This window comes from Sciurus vulgaris (assembly GCF_902686455.1).
Source record: "Sciurus vulgaris genome assembly, chromosome: 5".
NCBI lineage: Eukaryota > Metazoa > Chordata > Mammalia > Rodentia > Sciuridae > Sciurus > Sciurus vulgaris.
Genome location: NC_136465.1, coordinates 150,524,464 through 150,533,058, shown reverse-complemented (window position 1 = coordinate 150,533,058; position 8,595 = coordinate 150,524,464). Strand labels below are relative to the sequence as shown.

General features: G+C 34.8%; 1 long non-coding RNA gene across 1 annotated transcript; it reads right to left on the bottom strand.

Annotated features, from left to right (window-relative positions):
* Positions 1-4,331: 4,331 nt before the first annotated feature.
* Positions 4,332-8,390, bottom strand: LOC306660767. Its single transcript, XR_013763741.1, has 3 exons — positions 8,249-8,390; positions 7,967-8,068; positions 4,332-4,489 (listed from the first exon to the last, which is right to left on the bottom strand). It is a non-coding gene; the product is annotated as an uncharacterized lncRNA (long non-coding RNA).
* Between the last annotated feature and the right edge of the window lie 205 nt (positions 8,391-8,595).

Below are 8,595 nucleotides of genomic sequence, written 5' to 3'. Positions count from 1 at the left end.
ATTCACACATGAATTGCACTGGATTAGAACTGCTTTCTTTTTTGTTTTTCCTACTAGGCTATAAACCTTGTATCTCTTATACCTACCATATTATTTTGGTGACTAGAATGTAGCTAAGTACTCATGTAGGATGAATTTGAGAGATTGCTTCTATTAAGTAAAAATTACCTATCTTTTTCAGATAATAGCCCTACTATTTGAAGAGAGCTGTATGTCTAAATTTATTTTCTTGTGCTAAACATTTCTACCAATTCAATATCCTGATCATCTTTGTCTTGGTGACCCCGAACTCCTTTTAAACAGATTTCCTATCTAATCTCATCTTACTTTCCGACCTCTCTCCACTTCCAAAATTTCTTGATAGTATTTAAATTTTATTCAGTACATTTCCTGAGAGTTAACACTAGACTTCTTCTGAATAATTCGTTTCCTTTATCATCTTTTACTCCAAAATTTATCCCCTCCAAGAAAAAGATGCTGTTACTTTGTTTTATCAAGTCATCTAATCTTTGCTTCAGGGACTCCTTCCATACTATACCCTTAATGTGGCAAGACAACCACTGATAAACCAGTTGTAGCAACATTTGGGATCCAAGGGTAAGAGCTTATTGTGGCATCTTATCAAGTGAGTGCCTAACTTGGATGAGCTAGAGAGGATAATTTTAAATTTCTGTGTCTTGATTCAAAATGTAAAGATTGCTGGAAAAATTCACCAAGATGGTTAACTGTCTTTGTTTTCATGCATAAAAGATTAATATTTGACAGGGTCTTTCATTCCTAATTAGAATTGTTTAGGAAGATGTTCAGAGGATCTCTATAGATAGGAGATCAACCCTTTGATTACTGTATGGTACTCTTGTGTTGGAGAAAGAATTGACTGTCCTTCTCGAAACTAATCTGGTAAGATGCATATGGGATAAGAGCAGAATGCATACTTACTCAAAAATTTAAGAAGTCAACCGAATTAACCTTGTTAAAAGACTACCATCAGATTTTCTTAGCCTTTCCAGTTCAAAAGTAGGCACAGTATCACAATATTTCCTACACTTTTATATGCAGATTAAAATTTTTCAAAATTAAATATGAAAAGTAAAAATAACTTTTAAAAGACATGAAGGAAGTTTCCCTTATATTACTCCAAAACTTTAATTTCTTTTGTATCTTTTAAGCTTATAAATAGGAACAGGTTATAGGTGAGTTTTATTTGTCTATATGAAGTGTCTATCTGAGCTCTTGTTGGTTTTTCAGAATGGTATTTACCTATTACTTTATAAGTGTCAAAAATATTGAATGAGGGAAGAAAAGATAGTGGAATGAGACAAACATCATTACCCTATGTACATGAATGACTACCCAAACAGTGTGACTCTACATTGTGTACAAACAGAGAAATGAAAAGTTGTATACTCCATTTGTGTACAAAGAATCCAAATGCATTCTGCTGTCATGTATAACTAAATAGAAAAAACAATCAAAAAATAATAAACTATTCAAAAATACTATCTTATTTTGTTATAGCACTGAAAGTAAGGTAAGCTCAGTACTGCTCTCCCAATTTTAAAGATGGGAACAAGATTGTAAATAATTCGCTAAATAATAACAGCCATCAGCATTTACCAATAAAGTAAGATTTCTTATTGCTCATATTTCTAAGTATAAATTTTGAAATTTATTTATGAAGTTTAATTAAGAGGAAAAGTATACTTAATAGTAATTTAAAATATTCTTGCCTTACACATTCCAATTATCACTGATTTATTTCTAAGTTAATTAAGTACAGAATAGCTACATATTTCTGATAGAGACAGAAAAAGAGAGAGTATAGTATATCTGTGTTCATCAATATGGCTTTTAGAATTTTAGAAATAACCATATAGAGAAAAAATTTTCTTTTGAAAGTGCTTTCAAGTTATCTAAAGTACTCTTTTTAAATTATAGTTTCTGAGGACAATAGCTTTATTATTTGTTTAGAAATTTATTGCTTAGTTTTTGCATCTTTATGAAGGATCTCACAGGCTCCATCTATAATAAGAAGCTTACCCAGTATGTTAATTTTTTTAAATGCTGCATTAAAAAAAAAAAAGGCTGTCTTCTTCTGATAAACCCTAGACTTTAATAACATGTCCTCTGAATTAATTCTCTAAATGCAGTACTAAAGTTCAGCACAGTGATCTTAGCTGTTTAATTAACTCACAGCTGCAGTGCTGGGATAACATTTCTTGTTGAGAAGGTAGGTTGGTATTCATTATTTGGGTTCTGGATCAGAGTTCAGTGGTCATCTTAAACTTTCGTAAAGAATGGATTATCTTTGTTTCCAGGGAAAGCTATGTGTTGCCGTCAGAAACACTTGCTAATTTTCTAGCCATGTCTGTGTGCCCACTGTGTTGGCCTTAACTTAAACCATAGCAATCTTCAGATATAAAAGGATCCCACATGATTAAAAAAAAGATAAGACTTAGCAGTTTAACTACAATGTATCACAAAAAATTGAAGGTAAATCTCAATGTATTTACTATTTCAAAATTCTTTAAACTTTTAGAATCTCCTTTTTAATGATATGGGTTATAAAATTTAAAATTGCTTTTGAATCTATGTAAAATTTACATTTTCTAGTATCTAGTAAATCACATTACCTTTCTGTGCACTAGAGAACATGAAGACTTATTCTAAAATGTGGCAGATTTTGTGGGGAAATGATGAATTTAAACATCTAGCCATTGAATGCCTACTGTAAAAAAACTACATTATCTAATATCACCCTCGAAAGAACCCTAGAAGGTTGTTTCTATTTTACATAGAGGGAAACTAAAGAATCAGAGCAGATTAAGAAATTGCTCAAGATCACACAGCTGGTAAAATTTTTGAACTGGGGTTCAAATACAGGCCTAACATCTAAGCTTAGGCTCTTTCTAAATGTCTTATTACTTCTTCTTCAAAGCCAAGTTTAAGATTCATCTTTCTCATAGCAATCTTTTCAATTAATTTTAACACCCTCAGCATGAATTTATCCAGTATATATCATGCTGTTACATATTTATATATCTCCTTGGAATTTTTTTTTCTTGTTGCTCAGACTTGCCAATACTACTAGATGTGTGCATTCTCTAAGACCAGACACTATGTCCTCTGTTTTCTTTTATGTCATCATACCAAGAACTACTCCACACAAATTACAACTTCTTACCCTGCATGTAATTATAGATCTTTCACATTTGTACTCTCTCTTTTTTTAGTATTAAAAAATCTAATCATAAATATTCAATATGGAAGATATTAGAAAAAGAATATATATATTTGTGTATGTGTGTGTATGTATATATATATGTGTGTGTGTGTATGTGTGTGTTTGTGTGTGTGTGTATACTGTGCCTGGTTTTACCATTTAAATTCTTGCAGATAGAAAAAAGGAGTTAAATGGAAAGTTAATCTTAATTATTTTTCTATTTGTAATAGCAACCAATAAGGTTCTACAAACCTGGAGAAAAATGTCAAACTTGCAGAAATAGGAAGAATATGAGGTTATTAAGTGAACAACACTTAATTTAAAAGGCATGAAGAAGATTTATAAAGGATAAGGAAAATGGTTATCACAGTCAGAAAGAAATGGTAAAACATGCAAAACAAGAATTAAAATGATAACAGGAAAGAACATGAGAGAAATAAAAACACCTTTAGTTAGACTAAGACTACCTTAAAAAACATTTATACAAATACAGTAGGTCATGTATGTATAAACTTGTATCTATAGAATAATGGTAGTCCAAAGAGAATTTAGCGTAATTAAGTAAAAATGATCAAATCTTCTTTGTTTTTGACAGCCTTTTTGTAGAAATGTTTCTGTAGTTCCAATAACAAGAGAAAAACAATGTTGCTTGGTAAACTGTGTGTTTGATGGTGGAGTAACTTCATATAGTTCATTGAAATAAGACCTTTGAGAAAAATAATTTTAAAAAAATAAGATCAAATTGATCATGAACAAACAAGCTTAATTCTTGGTTCTGGGATTATGATTTATGATAGCAAAGCATTTTTAAAAGGGGCCAACATTTGGAAATGGGAAAGCCAGAACATGGAGAAGTCTTGGAAAGTCAAGGGAGTCAACCATTAGGACATGTTTTCAGAAACAGTCATATTAAAGTTCAAGATGAGCAAATGAGGTTGGAAACTGAGCAACAAGCAAGCAAAAGTGAGTATAAATAGATGTGAGAAGGAAGTCTAATCATTGGGTCAGAAACTGGGTAGGCAAGAAGAAGATTATAAGAACATGGTTACTGGAGTTCAGGGCAAACAGTGAGAAACTGGAGGATTCAGATTCCAAAATAGAAAAATAAGGCACATAGAACTTGGCAGGTGGTCTGGAACTAGAAAACTTACAACAGTCAGATGGGCAGAGTAGGTAGGACAACTTGATTCTGTGACAAACTGTCCCCAGAAGTTTCTCCATCAATATCATAAAGAAATTCTCATCAAGAATTCAGCATTTCTAGGTCTTAAGTGTAGAAATAGGAACATACATCTGATCAGACACAGCTTATTGCCAGTTTTAAAAAATATTTTTACTAGTGCATAACAGTGGGCTTCATTTTGACATAATCATACATGCATAATCTACTCCACTTCAGTCCCCAGTACTCCCTCATTACCTTACCTTCTCCCGATCCTATTCTCCTTCCTCCACTGGTCTTCCTTCTATTTATTTTTTTTAAACTAGTGATTTATAGATATACATAAAGTTGGAATTCACAGTAGTATATCCGTATATGTACATAGTATAATTTGGTCAATTTCATTCTGTAGTTCCTATTTCCATCCCCCCTCTCTTCCTTCTCAATCCCCTTCCCCTCTACTCCATTGATCTCCTTTCTATTTTCACAGGGTCCCCCTCTACTCTCCCTCCTTATTTTGCTCTAGCTTCTGTATATGAGGGAAAAAAAAAAACAAAAACATTTTTGAGCCTTGACTTTCTGAGTCTGGCTTATTTCACTTAGCATGATGTTCTCTATTTCCATCCATTTACCAGCTATTCCATAATTTCACTCTTTATGGCTAACTCCATTGTGTATACATGCCACATGTTATCCATTCATCTGTTGACAGGCACCTGGGCTGGTTCCATAACTTGTGAATTGTGCTGTTATAAACATGAATGTGCCTGTATCTCTGTTGTATGCTGATTTTCTTTCTTTTGGATAAATAGCAACAAATGGAATAGCTGGGTCTTTTGTTGGTTCCATTCCTAGTCTTTGGAGGAATCTCCATAGTTACAGGTTTTCATCATCATAAGCATTCAGTAGTTTTATCTACACCATTTCAAAGTCAGTGCTGTCTTCCTGACTCCATCATAAAGTAACTCCTTACTTGTCATCTCAACCTTCTCCCTAGAAAACTAGTTAAGCTATTTTTCATGTAATTACGATCTGTGACTGCGTGATCTTTTCCAATTTATTCATGGAAATTTCTGAAGACATTTGCATACTTATTAGGTTATGGTCTCAAGTTCAACTGAATGAAAAATTTTTCTTTAACAACTGGTTTCAACAATTGATCCAGTGAATCCCCACACCTGTTCCTTAACAATATCTGAAGCAGATTCCTTAACTTTCTGGGATCTTTCAACTCTGAAAATTTAAGACCACATCTGTTAAAACCTTGAATTTCCACCTGAACCAAAGATGTTCTTCCCCAGTCACTGTCCTGTGTGTATTGATGGGAAGAGGGTATTCAGTATTTGCACTTTTACTTACCTTTTCTCTTCTTTCTGAAGTTGAGCACAGGAAGAATGAAGGAGGAGGAAAGGGTAAAGCCTCTTTTCTTGACTAGACTCTATTTGTAATCCCCTTCTGGCTGTCAATGCCTTTGGTGTGGCAGGCATCCAAACTTGGAGTGTTAGGGGTATGTGTGGGAGTTTTTGGAAGAGCTCCCCAAAGCTTTCTACTATTTCAATAAAGGTAGGCTTCCTACCAACCTGTTGCACCTCTACCCTAACTTCCTCCTCCGGAACTACTCCTTATTATCTCCCGATAGGTGTTCCACTGGCTCGTAACTACATTTCAATTTGTCCCAAAGGGAAACTTAGACATCTATGCTGAGCCTATTATGAGCACATACATAACTCTTCTGCCAGTCCAGAACTTGCTGTGGCATCTCTTCACTTCTTTTTACTCTGTTAAAAGCAGGCAATGATAGCACATCTGTTGCCTATGCAGATATTCGACCAATGTGTGCAGAAAACGCAGCATTTAAGGGTATGTATGACTTTCCAAACTCTGCTCCTTTGGTATGTAAGAAATAATTTTTTTTTCTGAAAATAATTACTATCCCTTTACTCTTATATGACATTTTAGCTAAATATGGAATTCAAGCAGAATTATTTTCCCCAAGAACTTTGAAGAAGATACTACTCTATTTCTTCATCTCTGTTGTTGCTGTGTGAAGTTACTTGTCATGCTAATTGCTTGTTTCTGTTTTATGCTCTCTGGTGGCGGCTAAGACTCCTCTCAGTCTTTGGTGTCATGCAATGTCTCAGTGAAGTATCTAAGGTGGATTTCTCTTATGTCTTTTGTTGTTGGTACCTCTTCCTCAAAGTCCTGGGCAGAAAATAAGCCTCTGATGCTTTTTTGATATTTGGTGAGCTAGATGAAATGTTAGGAACTACTACCAGCATGCCATTGGCTAAACAGAAGGAATCAAGCTTTACATGGTGTCTTAGTCCATGCAAATTGCTAACAAAAAAAAAACCAAAAAAACAAAAAAAACAACTTCAGGTGGATTATAAACATTTCTTGGAATCGAGAAGTTTGTTTCTTAGTTCTAGAAGTTGGGAAATCTAAGATCAAGGTAAAGGAAGTTTGGGTGTCTAGTGAGACCCTGTTTCCTAGTTCCATAAATGGTACCTTCAAACTGTGTCCTGAGTTGGTGTAGCAGGTAGAAGAACTCCTTTAGGCCCATTTCAGAAGAGCACTAATCCCATTCATGAAAGCTCTACAAAGCTTACTGATCTAGATGACCAATCATATTCTAAAAGGTTTCACCTCTTAATATTGTCACCTTGCGACATATAAATTTAGTGGGACATAATATCAGACATACCACATGGGGGTTCTATTTCAGCTCCCTGATTTGCTCAGATCCTGCTGTATCTTCTACCATTAGAACTCCATGCTTACACATTTCTGACTTATTTCCAGGTTCAACAATCCCCTGTATTAATGTTTACTATACCTGCTGCTCTACCTTTGATTTCTTTATTCCTAGCACTACAGATCTCTTCTGTTTGTACTCAGTCGCGTATTAACATCGTTTCCTGTCTTTCCCCCAGCATGTATACATGCCACATGAAAACATTTGAGGAGTGGAGTTACGTAATGCAGAAAACCTAATCCAGTAGATCTGAAGGACCCTGACCTGTGAATTCTGAAAAAATGTTTACCAAATCAATCTGTGTTATGAACTGACTTTGTGTTCCCTCAACATTAATATGTTGAAACCCTGACTCCTGATGTGAATGTATTGGAGAAAGGGCCTTTAAAGAGGTAATTAAGGTTAAATAAGGTCATAAGGTTGGGTTCCTGATCCTACAGGACTGGTGTTCTTATAACAAGAGGAAGGGAGAATTTTTTTTCCCCCCAAGCACTCACATCAGTGAAAGGCCATGTGAGGGCACAGCAAGAAAGTGATCATCAGGGAGACCTCTCCAGAGACCAACCCTGCCTGCACCATGATCTTGAACTTCCAGCCTCCAGAACTGTGAGAAAATAAATGTCTATTGCTGTAGCCACCCAGTCTGTGGTATTTTGTTACTACAGTCAGAACAGACTAATACAGTCTGATTATCAGGGTCATGTCCATTCTTGCTAAGAAACTCTGCACCAGACTGTCTTGAACTCTTACCAGATATAACCATAACAGGAAACCCCAACTTTGAGCCATAAGAGAATATCATGGCAACTGGTAGTGCTAAATTTACCTTGGATAGCGTTTTCTTTATCCTTTGTTTATCCTTTAGTTTCTTCAATCAGCCCATTCCTGTCCTTAGCCTTACTCAGTTTTGGCTGATGACTGGAAGTGCCTATTATAAAAGGAATATTAAAATTGACATTTGTATGCCTATGTCATCCTCCCTCTAAACTTTGATTTTTGCTCTTTCTTCAGATTTTTTCCTTCCTCTTCTTCCTCAGAAAAAGAGATGCTCTTTTTTTCTTACACAGTGAAGCCCCTCTATTTGTTCTAGGTTCCACCTCCCTCTTACCTCTCCTAATACTTTCCAGCATTTTTCAGTGTTCCTTTCTTGACCCCTTTCCACTGTCATCAAAAATACATGGGTCAACAAAATGGCTTTCAGTGACTTGTTTTTGATGACTGGTGAATTGGCTTCTTTCCGTCATTTCTATCTGAAAGAAAAAAAAAAATTGACCCTGAAAGAAGTTCCCTCAGGTCATTGGAATAAAAATAAGGTTGTGGATATAAATCTAGAATTCATCATCGAAGAAGTTACAGTTCGTTTATTTTTTCATTCATTTGAGTCAAATTTTTATTTTAAGCATCTATTATGTGTCAAATTCTGTAAGGCCAGGCATAGGAGCTTAATAAGAGTTT